Consider the following 24,474-nt stretch of genomic DNA (forward strand, 5'->3'; position numbering starts at 1 on the left):
CATCTGGCCATGTCCCCAGTCCAGACCAACCAGACCCCACACTCATGTCCATAAACATCTCCCTGGGGGTGGCCAGTCTCCCAGGCTCCTAGTGGATGGATCAATTTTACTCTGCAGCATTTCCTCCATGGCTTTTCAAAGCTGGTCCTTGTCACCTGCAGGGCTCCAGTGTTTCACCTCTGTCTCCCTGAGTTGCTCAGGAGGAATTCAAGAACAAATGGGGTGAGAACAGAGGCAACAGAACTGCCACAGGGGCACAGTGATCCCTCCTCCCACATGGGTGACACCACACAAGGAGGGAGATGGGACAGTCGAGTGTATGGCAGGGTTGGGAATGCTTCTCAGGAGAGATGACCTTCACCAAGGCCTTGGTCTGGGCTTTGGTTAATAGCTCACTTAGCTGGGACCCACCAAAGATCAGCCCTACATTACTGGTAAGAAACAGAGACATAAAGGGAGAGAAACCACCTAAACAAGAGCACTGATTCACAGTAGAACCAAGACATGACCTTGGACCCAGAGCCCACACTCTGAATGTGCTGTGCAGTGAAGGGTGACTGCAGCAGGCCTGGGATGTCCACACCCTTGCCTGATCCTAGAAGGCCAGCTCTGAGCCTTTGGAATGACCTCCTCAGGGGAGCATTTCTGTTTAGCTGAGGTCTTGAGCCACACGAGGTCATTTGCACTAACATTAATTTTAGGACTGCTCCTACTCACCCCATCCCTTGCATCCAATTTTGTTTCATATTTGTGGAGCTCTCAGGTGGGAGAGAGTGGTAAAACAGCTCTGCTTTGTATCACTGCAGGATCTTGGGCAAAAGAAGTAAAGAAACAAAACTGCTAGGAAAAAGAATCTTAAAAAAGCAGTTTTGTCTAGCACATGTATAAAATTTCAAAAAAAATGGTAACAAAAAGAACAGCCAAATTAAAATGCAAAAGTGTAGATACACTCAAATAAGCTATGTGAATGAAAACTATATATTAATTTATATGTTAGAAACAAATAAAACATTTTTCAAAACATATTCATCTGTACAGTTGAGATCCAGCTCTCACTGTAAGTGAATTTCCCTCAGTTCTTATACACATGGAAGTCCTAGAGGAAGAGGGCACAAGTAACACATTATGAGATGGAACATACTCTCTTATATTAGATTTTTTTTTCTTTTTAGGGTCATGCCTGTAGCATATGGAAATTCACAGGCTAGGTGTTGATTCAGAGCTAGAGCTGCTGGTCTATAGCACAGTTCATGGCAATGTGAGATCCTTGACCACCAAGAAAGGACATGATTGAACATGCATCCTCATGGATACTAGTCGGGTTCATTACCACTGAGCCATGAATGGACTCTCCTATATTTTATTCTCAGTGAAGTTGTGCTGATCCCTAGAGTTGTGGGATCTCAGTTCAGGAAACAGTAGGGTTGAGATAAGCATTATAGTAACACATTGCTATACAACCATTATTATATGTTTGCCTTATAAAAGGACAGAGCCTAGGGGAGTTCCCATTGTGGCTCAGTGGTTAACAAATCCAACTAGGAAACATGAGGTTGCGGGGTTCGATCCCTGGCCTTGCTCAGTGGGTTAAGGATCTGGCATTGCTGTGAGCTATGGTGTAGGTCACAGATGTGGCTCGGACCCCAAGGTGCTGTAGCTCTGGCATAGGCCAGTGGCTGCAGCTCCAATTGAACCCCTAGCCTGGGAACCTCCACAGGCCGTGGGTGCGGCCCTAGAAAAAGGCAAAAGACAAAAAAAAAAGGACAAATCCTATATATCACTCATTTAAATATGAGGCTTTAACTTCAAATCTTCTAGTTATCAATCATGCAGCTTTTGTCAAATTACATGGTTTATCTGAGTTTGATGTCACCTGAATATGGGAACAATATCTCTCTCACATAAGTTAAATGATATATATTTTAACACAGTGCCAGTACATATTTCATTTGAATAATAAATTCAGAGAAAAAAATGTATGCGATGATGACAATGCCCTTTAAAATTTATTGTGACTTTTGGAACTCTCCTAATTTTACTGGAATAAAATTGATGTCAAAGTATTTTCCATGCTTAATTTAAACATTAACTCTGTGTAGGTGAGCAAAGTACTTTTATGCGGATCTCCATGAAGTGTGTGATCATTTATGCTGTTTTGTACCTTTATTTAATTGTCCCTTACATTTTTCAACTAGAGAATGTGTAAGGTGTCCTAGATAATTAGCAAAAACCATGGGCAATTTTTTTAAATCACTCAGATGATTTGGGCATAATCACGTGTATCAATTATATGCTATTTCCTCAGGGAGCATGGCAAAGAGAGAAGGAAGGCATGCATTCTCCCTACCCAAAGAAAAAGCAAAAATTATTTTGGTGAAGAAATCCAATTCTTCATTAAAGGTGAATAGATAGGAATTGTTGATTTCAATTATCATCTGGCTATAGGTAATTTCCCATGGTTTCTGTCTTCTGGACATGGACACTCTTACGGTCATTGACAGCTGATTCTTTACACCACAAAGATTCATTATCTCCCTTTTTAACTGGAGTATTTTTAGGACATTAAATCTTACAAATTGACTAGGTTTATATATCCCTCTTATTGTGAAAAGTTGAAAATGTATTTGGACATTGCAAGTAAAGAGAAAAAAATCTGAAAAAAATCAACACTGATCTAAGCTATTATAAAATAATAAGGTTAGGCTTTCCAGATAAAATACACAATACCCTGTTATGTATGAATTTTAGATTAAAATATTTTTAGTATATGTCCTATGTACTGCTTGTCCAATGTAATATTTTAAAAAACATTAAAATATGTATTATTTTACAATATTTTATAAAAGTTTGCAATATTTTAAAGGAAAATAATTCCAATATAAGGATATAAGTCTTTACATGTAAGGATGAACTCTCATGCATGAAATTGTATTTTTTTTTCAGTTTTCTACTTGTTTTCCCAACTAGTTGCTTACTACTTATTTTGTTTGTTTTATTTTGTCTTCAGAATAGGTTTTAGAAACTGAGTAAGTAGACTGGAAAATAAGTAGAATGATTTAAGGATTATAGAGAAACCCCTGAAACCCAATAATTCCTAACTACTATCACCAAGGCTGAAGATTAAAAAGCCAGCCATCCTTTTGCATCCTTTTGTACCCTGTCTGCTGTAGTGGTTACTTCCAAATGGAAGTACATAAAAAGTTGCATAAAGATATTAAGAAATGACCAGTAGGAATTCCCTGGTGGCTCAGTGGGTGAAGGAGATGGCATCATTGCTGTTGTGACTATAGTCATTGTTGTGGCGTGGGTTTGATTCCTGGACCAGAAACTTCCATATGCTGTAGGTATGGCTGAAATAAAAATTAAAAAAAAGAAAAAAGAAAAAAATGATCAAAGATGTCTTTTTTAATAAGAAGGGACAGTGGATTCATAACATTTTAGACTTCTTGATAGCATTCTTATCAATAAATACCCAGAGGTGAGATTGCTATGGGGAATTACTAATGAACATATATAAAATTTCAATCATGCAAGATGACTAGGATTAGATAAGTCAATTTCTGTAAGTTCCTCCATTTTCCTGGGTATGTCTCATATCTACATGTTATACAACTTTGATTTTTTTTATTATCTGCTGTATAACATTGTGTATATAGTTAACAATGCTGCAGTGTACCCTTATAAGTATTTTAGTGGGAGTAAATTCTCATATTAGTATGAGCAGGCTAAAAGAATCTTGACATCTTCAGGGTTGCACTTGTGGTTCAGTGGGTTAAGAAACTGACATAGTGTCTGTGAGAATGTGGGTTTGATCCCTGGCCTTGCTCAGTATGTTAAGGATCCAGCATTGCCAAGAGCTGTGGTGTAGTTTGAAAAAGCTATCTTGAGAGGGAGTTAATAACTGACACTCAAAATGGAGGCAAACTCAATAAACACAAGAATAATTCCCAGCAATACAATAAAGTCTTCAAAGTGGTAGGATTGCTCCTGGAATGTTGTATCCATTTGCTTGATTCAGTGTGTCTCCCATTGTAAGGAAAACATTGTAAGGCCTTGCAACATTTAGTTTTTATTTTTAAAAATGAAATGGCTAGATAGAAATAGCTTAGCAGTCTCCAGTATTGCATTTCTATTCCTTGGATCAAACTGGCTAAATCAACCCTAAAAGTTAGAAGATACCTAGAGCTCTGCCAAGTGTCATTCAGCGGCTTCAGACTCTTGGTGCCTTTAGGGGAGCGACATTTGCTCCTCCTCCATCAAATGTCTCTTTAGCATGTGATTATTTCCAGTTGAAAATTCAATACCCAAAAGACGCAGAAAGATTCTTTGATCTTCCCCTCTATCACCTGAAAGAATTTAGGTAAAAGGCTTGTTCCCATAGTAGAAATATCACCAGCCATATCAGTAGAGAAAGTCTGCTAGGGGTGATGGGGGAACTCAGGAAGTGCCTTGAGGTCAGAACACCATGTGCCATTGTTTCTGCATGGCCAACAAATATCTACTTATCAAATATTTGCTTTTCCATTTCCATGTGAAATACCTCCTTTCCCTTTGACGTCCCAAATCACTACCCCCAACATCCTCTTTAGTCCTTAGCTGAAGATGATATTGAAGGTCAGAGCTTTGGCAATTTCTGTAAGTTCCTCAGTTTTCCTGGGCTTCTCTCATATCTACATGTTATACAACTTTGATTTTTTTTTCCTGCTAGTCTATCTCATGGAAATTTAATTCTTAGACCAGCTGAAAGAACCTAGAAGGGTAAATGAGAATTTCTTCCTCTCTGACAGCTCTGATGAAATAGAAATGTATATTTAAGTCAGGTCAGAAAACTTTAAACAAAATTTTTTTCTCTACCCTTTAGCCTCTTGTCCCCTTTACTGTGCATTGTGTATCTGCATTAGGAATCAACCAGACCTCCCTGTCAGCAGAAATGCCTGCTGAATCATAAAGAGCAATATTCTCCTAATATTAAGAAGATAATTGTATAGGAGATAACCTTCTTTCTTAATTTTGTACAAGGCCACAATGACCCATGACTCACTGCTTGCTTTGTATTCATACAAGAGAATTGGATAAACTATCAATAATCCATCCTTTAATGTATAACCTTCTGACTCAAATTCTTAAACAACTTTGCTTTTACCTTTAATGGATGGAGCAGTTCTCAGATCTTCTGAGAGGCTGGTCTTGGGTTATAAATCTCAATTTGGTTCAAATAAAATCTTCCATTTATCTTTTTAGTTTGACTTATTTTTTGTTTGTTTTTTTAGGGCCACATGGCATAAGGAGGTTCCCAGGCTAGGGATCCAACCTGAGCTGTAGATTCTGGCCCATACCACAGCTTGTATTCATTTGCTTGACTCAGTCTTAGCAACACCAGATCTGAGCTGCATCTGCAACCTACACCACAGCTCGTGGCAATGCTGGATCCTCAACCTACTGAGTGAGGACAGGGATCGAACCCACATCCCCTTGCATCTTAGTCAGATTCATTAACCACTGATCCATGACAGGAACTCCCTTAGTGATTTATTTTTTAACTAAAGCTCTCAGAAATTTCACTTGATAGGGAGAAGTTTCTGCCTTGGCCCTTTTGGACTGTGCAGGCTAAACCAAGGATTGCATGTTATAATGATTATATCCTACATTTAATCTGTTTGAATATTTTGAATGATACCTACACCTCCAATTGAAAATCATGCTTACAGAGTTCCAGATTTTCACAAAGGAGAAATAGAATGTGAAAAGAAGGGAATCAAGGTGGATTAAGCCAAAGGAGTTCATTATCTTCAGTCAGAGCAGTTCTACTTGGTTTTCCTGATTTTCCATACAAACTTTATGAAATGTAGCAAGTGGAACTTATCAATAAAATATATTTATGCATTCTTTTCAGCTCCAGAGCAAAGTCTAATTAAAATGCATGGATAAATAGTTTCCCTTGTATTCAGTCAAATTAATCCTCATATTTTAGGTCTCGATTTAATGGCACTCCCTCCCCAACATGCCTTATTGTTGATTCAATATTTCTTTTATTGTTTCCACAGAAACTCACATTTCTCCTGATGGAAACACTTATTAAACTCTTGGTCAGGGAACCATGTGTTTGTTGTCAGGTAAATACTTAAAATCTATTTATGTTCAATATACTGAGTAATTAATAAAAACATATTTTGAGATAAATAAAAGATTAAAAATAACAAATGGGACATCTGGAGATGAAAATGCAATATTTGAAAGGAACATATATTTGTTGAATGTGAAAAACAGCATATAATGTGCTGAAAAAGAAATGATAGGTACACTTACACACATCACAATAAAGGCTATCAAAAATGAGGTCAAAGGAAAACTGAAATACTGAATGAATGTAATGAAAATAGTCTCAGTGATCCCTAGAACAGCAGCAAGCTTCATAGAGTACATTCAAATGTAGTGCAAGTGGAAAGAAGAAATTATATGAGGCAGAAAATCTTGCAGAAGAAATCTTGGCCAGAATTTTTTCCAAACCATAAAAAATAAAAAATAAAAAACAACCATAACCGCAAGATATAAAATTCTAACATAATTCTAAGCAGGATAAACAGAAAGGAAATTACACCAAAGTATGTCATATAAGGTTTCTGAAAATCAAAGATACAGAAAAACATTTTTAAAAGATAGGGATGAAAGATAACTTATGAACTGATGAAGAAAATATTTACTGCAGATCATTGGAAAAAACAATGTCATTAAACATTGTCTTATATCGACTTTTAATTATACATCCATCAAAATTATACTTGGTTAATGAATGATACTTTGTCATAATAATATATAATGCTTTTCAACAAAGTCACTTTTCATTTACTCATGAATTGCATATGTATGTTTAAAATATACTTAGCCTATACATTATATTATGTACTTGAGATGCTGACAAAGGCATATTTATTTTTCCCAATGTTTAGTGCCATCAGGTAATTTATTTATTCCGTTAGACCCAGGCATGACATAATTTTGACTTTTCCTAATGTGCATTTGAAGAATAATTAACAAATACCCAAGAAACTCTCCCTTGGTAATTGTGTGCCCTTTTTTAAACTCTTGAATAATATCAAATATTTAACAAAATGAGTCTCAAAGGGGTTTGAAAAACCCAAAATATTCTGTGACAGACAATGAAGATGAAAACAATAGGAAGTAAAAGCAGATTTTCCAATTAGGTAGGTAGCAAACATTGGTCATTGAAAACTTCTCAGGACCTACAGCTTAAACTCAAACATCACCAAAGATCTTGAAAGCATTATGCTGTGCAAAACTGCTTCTTTTGTTTAAACATATTTATCTATCAGGAATAGGATCAACATGTACTACAGACCAGTATAGTCTCTGATAACCCTATGTTGTGCATTTAGACAAACAGCATTTTTTTTCAAATGAACATAATACTTAAAGTATCTATTTTAACAAGGATCTTTATCCCTATTTACCTAGTATTTCTCCTGTCCCACTTTTTATTTCCTATGTTCTCAGGTGGACCTTACTAGAACAGAAGAATGCTATTATGTTTTTGTAGATATATTCTGAATACAGAATTACTTTGAATCCTGACTCTACCACTTATTATCTAGATTACTTGGTTAAGTTAATTCACTCCTTGTGTGCCTTGTTTCCTTGACTCTCAGGTGGACTATGGTAATACAAACTACACCTGAACAACAAGGGTTTGCACTGCATGGGTCCTCTTAGACACAGATTATTTTCAATACATGCATTGCTATGTTTACCAGTGTTTGAATCTGCAGATTCAGAATCCCCTGAGGACAAGGAAGGTAGAGTATGAGGCACGAGTATCTGCAGATTTTGGGATCTATGGCAGGTCCTAGAACCAATACCCTGTGAACACAGAGGTGACCATACTATCTACTTCCTAAAGTTATTGTGTGGATCAAGTAAATTAATATATGTAAAGTGCTCATAAAAATGCCTGGCACATAATGCATTCTCTGTCAGTGCTTGATATTCATTTGTATTTTGTTTTCTACTGGGTCTCTTTACATGAATCTCCATATATCATCAGAATTCATAAATAATCAGAATGGCCAAGTTCCTTTTATTCAAAAGAAGGATGTATGATTGGAAGTTCAGTATAGGCAATTTGTCAGAAATAACTGATGTGACAAAGGAGAACTAAGATATTAATAGCAAAATTCTAAAACTTAAAATAGCATTGGATTTTGAATTGAGTAAAAATCTGACTTTATACTAAGTGGAAGTACTGAAATTTATATTCAATGGTCAGAGGTTTTACAATCACCATGTAATCCATCACTCCACCAACAGTTTACAATGTCTGTCTATGTCTTACAACTTTAAACAGGCATGATGATTGTTGATAATGTTTAGTTGCATGGTTTGGGTGTTGATTTTTATTTTATAAATTACTTGAAAATTTAAAAAAGCAGAAATATAGTATATAGGTCATTTGATATATTTAAGTAGCTGTATCAAAACAGTCACTTCAAAATATCTTGCCCCTTTAAAGTGTACTTTACAAATGTTTCAGTGAATGTGTGCTTTGTGAGTCTATCAACTAGGAATGGGCACTCCACTGGGCCTTAATATTTTTGGAGAGCACCTAGGGACAATTCCCTTGGCCAGAGCTAGTGTGTGGTTCATCAACCCTTGTGATTCTTATTATGATTTCAGGATGCACCCTGGTGACAGTCATCAGGGAACCTTGAAAAACAAGGCTTATTACTCATACCCTGGAGGGTACATGGCACACTCAGAGCCATACAAAGAGGTTGAGGAGAGAGCAAGGGAGGGAGAAAAGCCATGGGTTCTTCTTTCATTGTGGTCAACAGTGGTGTGCATAGATTCAGTTTGTATTGGTGAATTAAAAGCATAAGAGCAGAAATTAATGTGCAAGAAGGGAAAAGCAGGTTCAAGCAAGAAGTCAGTTACCTGTATCATCTAGGTCTTTCTAAAAGGGAAACCTTATGGTTGGAGCAGCCTGGCTCTTGAACTAATTTTGTGGCTGAAAATGTACTTACTTGAGGTGAATGTCTTCAAATGGACTGTCTAGTAAGCAAAAGCTGATGTCAAGAACAGCATTACAATCAGAAATGCTAATCATTAGGCACTTTCACTGCCATGTGAATGTAGGTATGTGTGATTTTGACCTTATGGGAAGAGGAATCTCCATTTATATTTGAGACAAAGAAAACAATTCTATATCTCATATATCATGTATTTAATTCCCTTAGGAGATGGCATTTCCTGGAATTCTGGACCAATATTTTCTCTGAGGCAACACAGATTCGGTCCCCAGCCTGGTACAATGATTTAAGGATCCAATTTTGGGGCAGCTAGGGTGAAGATCTCAACTGCTGCTGGGATTCAATCCATATACCTCCAGGAGTGTCCATTAAAAAAGAGGAGAGCATCTCAAATATAAGTAGTACTGATCTTATACACAGGTTACCAAGATGAACCATATGGAGAAACACAATCATACTGTAGCACCAAACGTGACTACATTTATTCTCATGGGGATCACCAATAACCCCAGGCTGCAGGTGCCTCCCTTTGGAATCATCCTGGTCATATTCTGTATCACAGTGCTGGGAAATCTGGGCATGGTTTCCAGACTCATTTGAACTCCAAAGTACCATGTGCTTTTTGCTTAGACATTTGTCAATTACTGATCTGGTTACTCCATTCTCATTGGCCTAAAAATGATGGTCAACTTTGTCCCTCACCAAAATACAATCTCCTATCATTGGTGTGCCACCCAACTAGCAGTCTTTGAGATTTTCATCATCACTGAGATATTTATGCTATCAGCAATGGCCTAACATCATTATATAGCCATTTGCAAACCTCTACATAGTCACCACGGCAGAAGTATGTTGGGGCCTAGTACTCACTCCCTAGCTCTCTAGCACTTTTGTGTTACAGATTCTCACCATTAAGTTATTTAAGTTGTCCTTCTGTGGCTCTAACCTCTAACATCACCAGTTATTTTTACCATGACTGTCCCCCTCTGATATCCATGCCCTATTCTGACACACATGAATTAGATTTGATCTTTTTGATATTTTCAGGGTGTAATTTGCTCTCTTCACCCTTGATTGTTCTTGTATAACACACATTTATTCTCATGGCCATTCTCAGAATGAACTCAACTGAGGGAAGTTACAAAGCCTTCTACCTGCAGTTCACACCTGACAGTAGAGATCGTGTTCTACAGGACATTATTGTTTATTTACCTGCAACACAAATCCAGCTATACATCTTCTATGGATAAAATGGCCTCTGTGTTTTACACCCTGGTGATCCCTATGCTGAATCCATTGATCTATTGCCTAAGAAACAGAGAAGTTAAAGATGCTCTGAGGAGAACTTTAACTAATTGATGCAAAATCCCCAATTAATATCTTAATATTCAGTTAAAAGTGGGTCCCAAAGTTGTTGTTTAATATTCTGTCAGTCCAATTATGCCATCAGAAAGTAGAAATGGTTGACCATGTTGCTTTCTTCTTGTACATGATGAAACACTTCCTCTTGGACTGAATAAATATTATAGCCAGATAATTTAAATCTCAAGTAATTTTCAAGACCATATAGGAACCTATATATTTAGAAAGAAGGAAAACCATACCAAATTTTTTGGTCAAGCTTACACTTGTGGATGTTAAAAAAAAAATCTTAAGTAGTCAAAATGGAGTACAATTAACTAGAAAATTAGTAATGTATATGTCATAGCAGTCGTTGTGTATTAAAGATAAATAAAAGTGAACCATGAAGAATGTGTGGGTTAGAAAAGCCTTAAATAGTAAGAAAATCTGTTATTATAACACAGCATGAAAAATCTGCTTCAAGAATCTAAGCTAGGAGTTCCCGTCTTGGTGCAGTGGTTAACGAATCCGACTAGGAACCATGAGGTTGCGGGTTTGGTCCCTGCCCTTGCTCAGTGGGCTAATGATCCAGAGATTGCCATGAGCTGTGGTGTAGGTTGCAGATACGGCTCGGAGCCCACGTTGCTGTGGCTCTGGCGTAGGCCGGTGGCTACAGCACCGATTCGACCCCTAGCCTGGGAACCTCCATATGCCGCGGGAGCAGCCCGAGAAATAGCTTTTAAGACAAAAAAAAAAAAAAAGAATCTAAGCTAAATAGGAAATAAAGCATGCCACCTCAGAAGGAAATTTTTAGTCAGATTGTATCATGATTCTCCTTCTCTCCTTTTCACAGCTAGAGTGGACATTTGGAAGATTTTTTTCTTAATGAAGAACCATGAGAAAAATATTGGCTAATTCTAGATATCCTTTGAGAGACTCTCATACTACAGCTAACTTTGTTTTTTTGATAGCTTCTGGATAAACAAGTTGATTTAGGATTGGCAAGCTCAAGATAAAGGAGTTATCTGGTCACTTCCTAAATGACATCAATATTTTGAAAAGCTGTGTCAATGATAACAAAGTTTAGAGATAACTGATACCCTTTAGAGTTAATTGAACTTTCATCATGTCTCCTTTGACTCCCTCATGAGCTTGTACAAACAGAGCTGATATTTTGCTAACACAAGGTTTCATTCTCCTTTTCTACTCACTCAGCCAATGCATGGATTCCTTACATCTTCATGTTCTCCTATTTGTTTAAAGAGGCGTTTTTTAGATTTTTAAAAATGTATACACTACCTCAGTAATGCTTGTTTCAATCTACCCTGGAATTCAAAGTGAAAATTGTGAGGAATTATATCAAAATATGAATCAGGATCTCTTTATCTAAGATGCATACATTTCATTTCCTTTTTCCTTTTTTTTTTTTTTTGTCTTTGGTCTTTTTAGGGCTGCACCCATGGCACATGGATGTGGGGTCTAATTGCAACTAATCTAACATGGGATCCTTGATCCACTGAGCAAGGCCAGGGATGGAAACTGCAACCTCATGGGTCATAGATTTGTTTCCACTGAGGCACAACAGGAACTCTCAACTTTGTCCATTTTTAATGCACTGAGGTTTACTTTACTAAGGAAGTTCATTTTAAGTGTTCTCATCACAAAAGAAAAAAATATCTATGTGAGGGGATGGCTTAGCTAATCACTTCAAATTAGCTATATTTAGCCAATCTATACATATGCAGATATTTTATATACAGCTATATATATATTTATTTATATATTATTTATATAATTAAAATATGTGTTTAGCCATATATAAATATATATTGTATATATTATATGCATATTTCACTATATATATAAATATATAGCTAAATCTTAAAATATCATATGGTATCCTAGAAACTTATCCAAGATTTATGTACTCATTATGAATTCTATAAAGCTACAAACTTTTAATTTTTAAGTAAAAATGAAATAAAGTAAAACATAAATTAAACCAAGTAAATGAAATATAAAACTTCGTTGTCCAAGAAAATCAATTCTGCTTACCATGTTAGCTTTGGATCCTGTCCATAAGCATATATATTATGAATAAATTTCACTTTTGAGACTAACAATTTGTATTATATTGCAGACTTTCTTGATCATGTATGATTTTCCCCCAAATTCTTGCATTGCTATTAATTTTCACAACCCCCAAGTAAAGTTAAATATTATTCATATGTGCAGTATCACCCATACAGAAAGAACTTTTAAAAAATCATACCAAAAAGCCTAAACTTACCTTTGTAACTTGAGAATTCATCATGAGCACCTTTCTTGGGTAATAAAGTTTTTTTTTTAATTTTTAATATCAGCACCCAACTGTGGAATACAGATTAATCATTTTGTATTTGGTCATTCTTCAACTGATGGACACTTGGTTGTTTGCATGTTTTTATTTCTTTTACTATTTTAAAAATGCTCTAAATAGTCCTTGTGCTTATAAAACAATATACTATTGATTTTTATTTCTGAAATAAATGCACAAGTTTTCCTCTACAATCTAACTATGTGCTGATAGGTAAATGATTTACATGTTTACATAGTACTTTAAAATAAAAATAAAGCACTAACAAAAAGTGCTATGTATTTTGATTTTTTTTCCAAGTACTATTTTTTTCCAAGAAAGGATACTGACATCTCTGTTTCATTGAATGATGACAACATTGCAAAATATCAATAATAGATGAGTAACATCAGCTATTTGACATCATGGATACAATGTGAATTGTCCTAAAGCATTACCTTATTTTTTAATAGAAAGCTTATAATATTCCTGACTTCACTGTCCCCAGTCATTGTCTTAATACCCACAAAACACATATTTGCATTATACTTATAATAATGAAGAGTTTAGATATAATGCTTCCAACCTATTTGAAAATATTTTAGTTCTTGTACACTGAAACTTCTTTCTGAAGTACAATTTTAATTTTACTGAGATTATTTGTGTTCACTCCATACCTAATTAATGGCTTGATGCAGTAAGAGCTTTGAATTAGGAAACTGGAAAGTATTTGTATTGACTTTTAAATGGCAATAGTTGCAAGGCCCTAGTGGCTCAAGTGCATATACTCAACCTCTAATTATTTATAAATGTCCTTGAGGTCGATTTCCTTCATGGACTCTGTAATGATTTCTTCAATTTCTGTCCAATTACTACTTTATTCAGACTGCCAATATACTCTTTTTTGAAGAGATTTTTCCAGACACTTCAATTTTCCCACATGTAATAGGAAAACATTCTGGCTTTAAGGTGTTGAGGAAAGATGACTCAAAAAAGGAGCATTATCTATTTTAATACTTTATCCTCATCAGCTGAGTGGCTCATCCCTTAATTTAACACAATATTATTAAGACCAAAGGTATACCTTTTAACAAGGTATGTACTTAATTTTAAATTAGAGACCACATTTAATATTAAAATAATTTAATAATCACTACCAAATGTGACTGCTTTTGTAGTGAGCAGGCATGTCTAGACATAACCTTAAGATCTAAAAGCTAAATCCCCTTGTGTCTGGCTTTAGCCTGTTTCTGTACAGTAGAGAGAATTCCAGAATAGCTAAATCAATTTTGAAGAATAAATTTGAGGACATTACAATAATGATTTCAAGACTATAGGAATTCCTGTTGTGGCTCAGTGGTTAACTGAATCTGACTAAAAACCATGAGGTTGTGGGTTTGATCCCTGGCCTTGCTCAGTGGGTTAAGGATCCAGCATTGCTGTGAGCTGTGGTGTAGGTTGCAGATGCAGCTTGGATCCCACATTGCTGTGGCTCTGGTGAAGGCTGGTGGCTACAGCTTGGATTAGACCCCTAGCCTGGGAACATCCACATGCCACAGGTGCTGCCCTAGGAAAAAAAATAAAAAGATTATAAACCTATAGTAATCAAGATAGAGCAATATATTATAGAGATAGATAAAAAGAAGTATGGAGCGAGTGTCCAAAAGATATGCACATAGGTATGTTCAATTTATTATCAACAAAGAAGCCAAAGTAAGTAAAAAGGCTATAGCTTATGCATAAATATCCTCTAAAAATTAATGGGTTAGCAATGAGATCCAGCTGTGTAGCACTGAGATCTATGTCTAGTCACTTATGATAGAGCATGATAATGTGAGAAAGTAGAATGTGTACATGTATGTGTAACAGGGTCACCATGCTGTACAGAAGAAAAAAATGAATTGGGGAAATAATTTAAAAATAAAATTAAATTTAAAATAAATTAATTAATTAATTAAAAATTAATGACAGAAAGACCACATAATAACAGTGAGGGAAATGTCTGAAAAGACATTTCACAGAGGGAATATGAATGCACAATAAACACATAAAATGACCTAACATATTTAGTTATCAGGGAAATGAAATTACAAGAGCAATGAAATGCTATTTCCCACCCACCAGTTTGAGTTAAATTAAAAATGCTAAATTCCCAAGTACAAAGTATCATAACAGCTACAATGTTCGGCTCTTAAAAATAACATACATTGTTGATTGGACTACACAAAAGTACTTTGCTTTAGAAAAGAGTTTGGCTGCTTTAAGCAATGTGGATCATGGTCTTCTAGAAACCAGAACTAAGAATATATTTCTATTGTTTAAGTCAACCAGTTTACAATATTTTGTTACAACTGCCCATGAAGACTGATATATTTTTCATCTCTCCCACGACCAGGTAACCATCCATAAGTACTTAATGCGAATCTGTTTGTTTTCATCTGCTCTTAAAATGTATATATTACTCTCCCATATGCCTGCATTAACATGTTATGTGTATGTCATTTTGCCTTTGGCTTCAAATTCCAGCTTTAAATTTAAGGCCCTACAGGAAAAAAATCTTATGTCAAAAAATAATAAGTGTTATTGCAAAGAGGACTTAAGCTTCAAAGGAGAGAATTACTCCATGGCAGGTTCCTCTCTACATAATTCTTTTAGTCTTTTAATATGTAAATACATATATTAAAATATTCCGTGTGTAAAAAATTTATTTGTGGGACAGGAAATTTGTAGACATGACACAAGGGCTTTATTTTTAAACATTCTGTTTGACTCAGAGTTATCTTCTACCTTTTCTCACTTGAAAGACAATCATAAAGAAAAATTAAAATAATACTTTTACTACTGAGGATTGTTCTTTGGAGGAAAAAAATCTTCATTTTGAACGTCACTTTACCCCATTACTTGAAATAATGACTATGCTAATTTTGTATTATTTGAAGTAAAGCAGAGAAAAAACCCAACAGAATGGTATAAAAAATACAATTTATTAATGGACTTTGTTCTCTTTTCACTGCTAACCCATTGGTTTCTAAATCTTTAATATTATACTTTTGCAATAACAAATCTCAATGCAAATGAGCTACTCAACAGGTACACTTTAATTAGATGCCATGTAGTTGAACTCACTTCAATAATGTAGGTCCAGACTACCACACACATACATACATATGTGCATGCGTGTACACACACACACACACACACACACACACACACACACACAGACTGCTGCAGTGTCTGGATGAACTCCTAGAGGGAAATCTTGTTAAGGAGTAAATCCCAAGTGAAATCTTCCCCAAGGATGTAAAAAGCAATTTGTGGATGCTAGAATCACCTGTGCTTTGGAGTTAGACTCTGAAAGGTTTATAGAGCTCCACTAAATCTCAAAGCCACAGCCATGTAGAAACTCTATGAGTGTGAAACAGATTTTCTTTAGAGGTGGGTAGGCAATATTTACCTTATCTTTGTACAGCTTCCAAAAATCCAAAACTATATGTTAAACTGAGCCACTTCACTTTCATTTTGGAAGGCACTGGACATTGTGAGTAATGATATAATACAATACTTAAAGTAAAACTTATTTCCAATATTTAGAACATTTTTGGAGAATACGCATTGTTGAATATCATACTGCTATTTATGTTTCACAATTAAAACTGGTGCCATTAGGTCTTATGTACTTAAATAAGTTATAACACTACTGACACAATGGATGTTTTCTCAGTGAGATGATTTATATCATAGTTGTATTTCTGCAATATTAGCTAAAATTAAAAAATAAACATTTCAAAAAAATCTGTGAAAGAAAACTGGATACACAATTACTTAAACTTTAAATGATGTTCCTTTTTGATGATATAAATATACATCACAAATTTCCTTAAGAAAATTTCCATTAACTCTGTTAACATACAAATATAAGGAAAAGCATATATGGAAGAAGAGTATATAATCAATGTGTAATAGAATATCTTTAGGTAAACCATCTATTTCATAGTAAAAGAAATCTGTCAACATTTAAATTAAAATTTCTAAAAGTTCTCTGATGGCTCAGCTGGTAAAGGATCTGGCATTGTCATTGCTGTGGCTCTGGTTATTGCTATGCTGTGAGTTCAATCTCTGGCCCTGAGGCTTCCTCTTTTCATGGGCATGGCCAAAAAACCCAAAAACAAGTTATCAAAAAAGAAGGATTTCTATTTAAGGAAGGGCACTGTATAAGCAGAATCAAGATATTAAAAATCTGTAGACTCCAAGATTCCTGGTTTGATAGGACACAACCTCTATGACATTCTCAAGGAGAAAATGAAACTTGGGAAGAAAATTAACTTACTAGGATACCTTTGGATCAAGTAACCAAAAATAAAGTGTTGAAAAATAAATTTACTTGAAAAAAATCCAGTCTTGCAAGTTTATAATGAAAGAAAATTCTGGAATTTCCATCGTGGCACAGCAGAAACGAATCTGACTGGGAATCATGAGGTTGCAGGTTCGATCCCTGGCCTTGCTCAGTGGGTTAAGAATCCAGCATTGCAGTGAGCTGTGGTGTAGGTTACAGATGTGGCTCAGATCTGGCATTGCTGTGGCTGTTGGGTAGGCCAGCAGCTGTAGCTCTGATTAGACCCCTAGCCTGGGACTCTCCATATGCCACACCATGGGTGCAGCCCTAAAAAAAAAAAAAAAGAAAAGACCAAAAAAAGAGAAAATTCTAAGTTCATGGAGACAATTTTAAATACATTTTTAGTACTATTATTACTCATTAGCTAAAAACCATTGGTAATAGTTTAAAGAAAACTCACTTGTCTTTTTATCCTCCCCATTGCTTAGTAACACTCCTAAAAAAGATTGGAAATGCCTAAAGTGTGACCAGGAATGATTTATTTAATACTCCAAATTCTAGTTTGCTAGCCTCATTTGCCATTAGATTTATTCCCAGTTTCTGATGACACAAGGTCACTGCTACAAATAATGAACAATCTTCTTTCAGATAACATGCCACCTCTGTGTGTGTGTGTGTGTGTGTGTGAGCAAATGGAGCACTCTCAGAAGAATCAACAGGAGTAAGAATGCAGAAGACCAGAGATAAAATTTTATATTCAGCACATGCCTGGTAACTTAGTAAGACAAGAAAAGTGATATGGACCTGATTATGAAAGTCATTGAAAATGAAGCTAAAGATATTTCAATTATTCTAAAAAGACATCTTAGATTACTCAAAAAGCTTTCATAATACCATTTGCCTTCCAACTAATATGAGAATCATGACACATAGAGCAAAGATACAATATAGTCTATGAGTGTATTAATAACCTAGGGAAATCTTGACCTAAGGGAATACAAGAATGGCTGCTTAGAATGGCAAAGCATTATGGAAATTGGCAAATAATATGATACAGAATTCTGAAAGGGGAAATTAGAGGATGAATGCAATGCTTGTGAATTAAAACAGCTGCTACATAAAATTTATTTTTGCAGTTTAAGATACAGTCTCTAGCAAGCAGCACATTAGATTTCAGCTGAAATAGAGGAGCTGATCTAATTTGGAAGAATAATTGCAGGAAATCTCACCCAAGGAATTGCCCTTCCCTTGCAATCTAATGGTCCAGTCCAGAAAATAAATTCTTTAAACTTTGTAACCACTTATCCTTGTTTTTCCCCCATGGATGACTTTCCAAACTCTTACATGGCTCCTGGAAATTTCAAATGGGTCTCTGAGTTCATTCTTACAGGAGTCTCAGACAACCCAGACCTCCAGCTTCCCCTCTTCCTTGTGTTACTGGTCATCTATGGGCTGGCCATGGCTGGGAACCTGACCATCATCACTCTCACCAGTGTGGACCCTCGACTGCAGACCCCTGTGTATTGCCTATCATCAATCTTGGCAATTTGACTGTCATTGCCCCTAAAATTATTATCCTTTTTTTAGTACAAAAGCATACCACCTCTTACCCAATAAGGAGGGTTCTTAGTTTTCATTGTGGCTGAGGTTTTCATGTTAGCTGTGATGGTCTATGACCACTATGTGGGCATTTGTAATCCACTGCTCTACATAGTGGTGTTATCTTGGAGGATCTGCCTTCTACTAGTTTCCCTCACATACCTTTACAGCTTTCCACAGCTATTGTAGTTTCATCTTGTGTGTTCTCTGTGTCTTACTGTTATTCCAATAATTTTTTCTTTCCTGTGATAATGTCCCTCTGTTACCATTGTCCTGCTCTGATACTTACTTTCTAGAAACAGTAGTATTTGTATCTGCAGCTACAAACTTGGTTTCTTCCATAACTATGGTTCTGATGTCTTATTTCAACATTGTATTGTCCATTCTAAGGATGGAAAAAAGCCTTTTCCACCTGTGCATCACATATGATGGCAGGGTCAGTTTTCTATGAAACACTTCTTTTCATGTATTTACAGCCTCAAACAAACCATTCATTGGATACTGATAAAACAGTCTCAGTGTTTTATACATTGGTGATTCCTATGCTGAATCCCATGATCTTTATCCTGAGGAATAAGGACATGAAGGCTGCCTTAAAGAAATTTCTGAGAAATTCAGGCTGTTCTTTAAGTCAATATGAATTTAAAACTCTATAGGTAAATGAAGAGATGGTTAGGATAGGCTGCCATTGTCTTAGAAGAAACTGAGGTTAGATGGCTGGCTTGCAGGTTTATAAGTAATTCTCAGAATTAAAATTGGCTAAGATTTAATAAACATTGACTTTAAAAATAGGAGTTCCCTAGTGGCTCAGTGGGTTAAGGATCCAGTGTCATCACTGCTATGGCTCAGATCACTGCTGTGGCACAGGATGGGAACTTCCACACACCAGGGGCATGGCCAAAATTAAATAAATATTTAAATAAAAAATAAACTGAAACTCTTGGACTTATGAGCTACATACAGAACTGGAATCCAGAAAGATATGTTAAAAAATTAAGTTTGAATAGAACAGCAACAATGGATGATAGAAATAAGTTGATTGTTCTTATTTATTGATTACCTTTTTTCTTTTTTTCCTGCACAAGTTTGGGTTTGTGGATCACTGCATCTTGAAGAGGTGTAATTACAGATGGCTAAAATCCTTTTCAGCTAACTTAGTGAAATTAAACTGACATGTATCTTTAAAACTATGTAACTCTTTTAATATTGTGTGATTGAAAAATACAAATGAATTTATATTCTGAGTATTAATAAAACATTGAGATTATTCAATTCCATTAATAATTTATATAATTTATCATACATTTACATATCAATATGAAAGCATATTCAAGTATCACTGAGTATGTTTTTATTTTATTCATGAACAGTCGATTTCATCAAGATTTTTCCTTTCCCCCTGCTCTAAGGATCAAGTTTATTTATTATGTTTAATAATTTTGCTTTATCATGATACATTAGATATTCAACGGACAATGTGAGAATTATTTATACCATTACAGTAAAATCTGTTTTGTTATTTTGTTCTGTTTTCTGATAATTTGTGATCAGTTAGATTACAACAAATCTGTGGCATACCTTTCAATACGTAGAGGTGGCCAGAATCTTTCTCAGACTTACAAATCAGAATCACCAGAGAAAGGTCACTAAGTCCATATTTTAATAAGCTCAATAAGTGACTGACATTTAACCTTAGCGATGAGTCTTAACAAATAAAGAACTAATTGAAAGACATATATGGAAAATCATATTATTTGGGTATGTTCACTTATAAATTGGTTTTAGTGTTGATGAGCTTCTTCAAATATAGGTGCTAAATCTTCATTCATAATAGTTAAAATATAAGAAGAGAAATGTAGTCCTACATGGCAAATATAAACTCATAGACATGAAAGATCATTGTTGGGTTATAATCAGACTACCCCCCAACACCTAATTTTTTTTTGAAGTCTACTAATTCCTTACTGATTAAGTTATTTGAGTTTTTTTTTAACTTCCAAAGTAGGGAGGAGAAATATGAGGCATCTTGGAGTAAGGGTTTCTTTAATCTGTTTCACTAACATTGGGATAAATCCTTTAGTTCATACTTTGCATTGCCTCTTGTGACCTTGAATTTATTATTAAGTGATTGATAAATGGTACTAGTTTTAGAATGGGTAGTTAGAGCATATCTTTAGTAAGCAAGGAGTCCATATAGTCCTTTGGAATCTTTTTACTTGCCTGAAATTAGGGATGAGAATTCATAGATCTACTAAAAAATGAGAAAGAATGAAATTATGTATAGCTTTTATTTTAGAATACTCCTAACTAGTTAATCTATGTTAAAACATTGATAGTTCAGTCTAATGTTACAGGAAGGGAAATCTATAATTCACTACACTACATTTGTTTGTCTGAACAGCCAACCTCTGTTTACCGGGCATGGAGTTTATTACATGTTTACGCACAGTCTCTGTTCTATAAATCTTGTTTGTGATGAGCTAGGAGAGTGAGGAAATGGGCATTGAAGGATGAGCTATGGATAAGTTACAAATGGACACTTCCAGTGGTTGCTAAAACTCTGGATAGAAATCTATGAATTTATGTTACACAAGACCATAGGTGAAATATATCCAGGATTCACTGTATAAAGTTCCTGAACTCCCTCATAAAATGTAGCTTTGTTTTTTCATATACCTCTCTGAAATATCCCCTATCAGTTATGCTTATTTACTTGTTTAAATTTATATAATATTTTAAGATTAAGAAAATGGGAAATCAAATGCAATATCTTATATTCCTAGTTCATCAGTAAGAGTTTCCTCTTAGTTACATTTAAGGACAGATTGTCCTGGCACGCTACCCATCTTCCTAAATATTTTGTTTCTTTGAAATGTTGTACCATGTATAATGATGCAGCATTTCAACACCAAAACAAAAGTCACTGCATTTTATAACAAGGCACAAGCAGAGGGGATATTTAGCCAAGAGTACCAGATGTGTTTCTCTGATGGAAATTTTTTAAAGAGAGACACAGCAGTGTGCAAATGCAGCATCGTGACTGTGCAGTGCCTGGTGCTCACTGCCGAGGCGGGGCAGTCCAAGTGGTCGCCATGGAGCTGTAGTAGTGGGGCTGGGGCCACTGCGAGCTGTTGAATTGAGTGCTGGGGAGGCCCATCGCTGGGCATGGCTGCTAGTGCTCAGCTTCGTGTTTGGGTGGTATGTACTCAGGATCCTCCTCAGGACTGTCCTTCTCCTCTTTTTTTTTTTTTTTTTTTGTCTTTTTGCTATTTCTTTGGGCCGCTCCCATGGTATATGGAGGTTCCCAGGCTAGGGGTCGAATCGGAGCTGTAGCCGCCAGCCTATGCCAGAGCCACAGCAACACGGGATCCGAGCCGCGTCTGCAACCGACACCACAGCTCACCCCAACGCCGGATCGTTAACACACTGACCAAGGGCAGGGACCGAACCCGCAAACTCATGGTTTCTAGTCGGATTCGTTAACCACTGCGCCACGACAGGAACTCCCCTTCGCCTCTTTCATGTCCTGGGTACTGCAGGAGGATGCGGAGCAGAAGTCCCAGAGGCACGCAGAGATCCAGGATATGAAGTAGGAGCTCCCCACCGTCAACATGATGGCCGAGTTTGCCAGATACGCCAGGCTGGAGCAGATCAACAAGATAACTGATAAGCTCAAAACTCACGTGAAAGCACGGACAGTGCCACTGGCCAAGATAAAATGGGTGGTAAGTGTTGCTTTCTACATATTGCAACTGTGCTGATGGTCTCACTCATTTGGAAGTATTATTCTGTCCCTGTGGCTGTGGTGCCTGGGAAATGGATAACTCCGCTAGACTGCCTGGCAGCATTTCCTACTAGAATAGCAGGTGGTGTTGGAATTACCTGTTGGATTTTAGTCTGCAACAAAGTTGTGGCTATTGCATTTCACCCTTTCAGCTGAAAGAAGATGAATGCAGCTACAGCACTGTAAAAAAGGAATTGTCATTTAGGAGGTTGAAAATATGATTTATGCTGTTTGTTTATTGTGTTTTTTTTTAAAGAAACATGGGCCACAGGTTAGTTTTTATTTTTGAACGTGTTTATTTTTGGAATTTATGTTGAGATTCTTATAGGAGTCATAATGTTATACAATTTGTCACAAGCCATAAAGATCAGTCTCACACCTACGTTCTAGCCAGCATGGCACCAGATTTTTAATAAGAACTGTGTGATGTCATGTGGTGTCCACATGTTGTTCCTTGTGATTTGCATTCTTGTCATATTTTAAAGGTCACATTGCCAACGGAAAGTCATAATTTTCTTTTTTCTTTTTCTGGCTGTGTCCACTGGATCCTTAACCTGCTGAGCTACCAGGAAACTCCCCTCAAAATTTTCTAATAATTTAAGGACTTTAAAGAATTCATGCTATTTTTAATCCAGATTAAAACGTAACTTAATGTGAAGACCACTACGATAATTTGAAATATTTTTATTTCTTTATATATCTATATATTTTCTAACTAGAGACATTTTGAGTGAAGTAAATCAGAAAGAGAAAGACAAATACCATATGAAAATGTGTTTTTTAATCTCATGCAGTACTATCAATAGAGAACACTAATTGACACTGCTTGTGCTTTTTACTTCCTCTGCTTGAAATGTCAGTTGTTGGGTAAGACTTTGGATGTATTATCTGCTTATTTGAAGCTGGTAATTTTTCATCACTATGTTTTATAAATGTATTCATGAGCCCATAATGCATTGTTTTGTGCTTGAGCTGTGTGTTTTAAAGTATTTCAAATGAAGGGTATTTTTAAGGCCTTGAAAAAAATTTAAAAAATTAAAGAGACACTATACATTCATAGAAAAATTATTTGATAAAATCATACAGTTCAAACATATAAACTTCCTACCTTAATCATAGTATGCAAAGTAGAAATGTTCTGTGACCTCTAGGCCTTTGCTATATTTTCTCAAATTGTCCTTCATGAAAAAGAAATACAAGATTTTATCCCCCTTTTCATTATATGGCAGACAACTGTTAGAGTTAAATATTTATTCAATGGAAAACTTAGGAACAGATTTTACATTGATAATTAGTATATAAAACATACAAATCCACCCTTCTTTTCCCTCACATTAGACCTGTAATATAGTCTTACTCATCATCTAGTTCAGAGTGACTAGGATGCAAGCTAATGCCCAGAGGTTTTATCAAATGCCTCGTGCATACAGTTCTGAGGGGTAGAACTGGCTACTGGGTTACTTTTGTCTAATAACCCCCCAGTTTAAGAAGTTCCCATGGGACCTCATCAAACTGAAAAGCTTTTGCACAGCAAAGGAAACCCAAAAGAAAACAAAAAGACAACTTTCAGAATGGGAGAAAATAGTTTCAAATGATGCAACAGACAAGGGCTTAATCTCTAGGATATATAAACAACTTACACAACCCAACAGCAAAAAGGCCAATCAATCAATGGAAAAATGGGCAAAAGACCTGAATAGACATTTCTCCATAGAAGATATACAGATGGCCAACAAACACATGAAAAAATGCTCAACATCGCTGGTTATAAGAGAAATGCAAATCAAAACTACCATGAGATATATACCACCTCACACCAGTCAGAATGGCCCTCAATAATAAGTCCACAAATAACAAGTGCTGGAGGGGCTGCGGAGAAAAGGGAACCCTCCTGCACTGTTGGTGGGAATGTAAACTGGTACAGCCACTATGGAGAACAGTTTGGAGATACCTTAGAAATCTATACATAGAACTTCCATATGACCCCGCAATCCCACTCTTGGGCATCTATCCAGACAAAACTCGACTTAAAAGAGACACA

At 35.8% G+C, this 24,474-nt stretch overlaps 3 pseudogenes; all 3 read left to right on the forward strand.

The window, feature by feature from the left end:
- Positions 1 to 9,470: 9,470 nt before the first annotated feature.
- Positions 9,471 to 10,400, forward strand: LOC125119336 (olfactory receptor 8K1-like; annotated as a pseudogene).
- A 7,994-nt stretch (positions 10,401 to 18,394) lies between these two features.
- Positions 18,395 to 19,305, forward strand: LOC125119339 (olfactory receptor 8J1-like; annotated as a pseudogene).
- A 57-nt stretch (positions 19,306 to 19,362) lies between these two features.
- On the forward strand, positions 19,363 to 22,589 carry LOC125119337 (guided entry of tail-anchored proteins factor 1-like; annotated as a pseudogene).
- The last annotated feature ends 1,885 nt before the right edge of the window (positions 22,590 to 24,474 follow it).

The sequence above is a fragment of the Phacochoerus africanus genome, unplaced genomic scaffold, assembly GCF_016906955.1.
Source record: "Phacochoerus africanus isolate WHEZ1 unplaced genomic scaffold, ROS_Pafr_v1 Scaffold_68, whole genome shotgun sequence".
Classification (NCBI taxonomy): domain Eukaryota; kingdom Metazoa; phylum Chordata; class Mammalia; order Artiodactyla; family Suidae; genus Phacochoerus; species Phacochoerus africanus.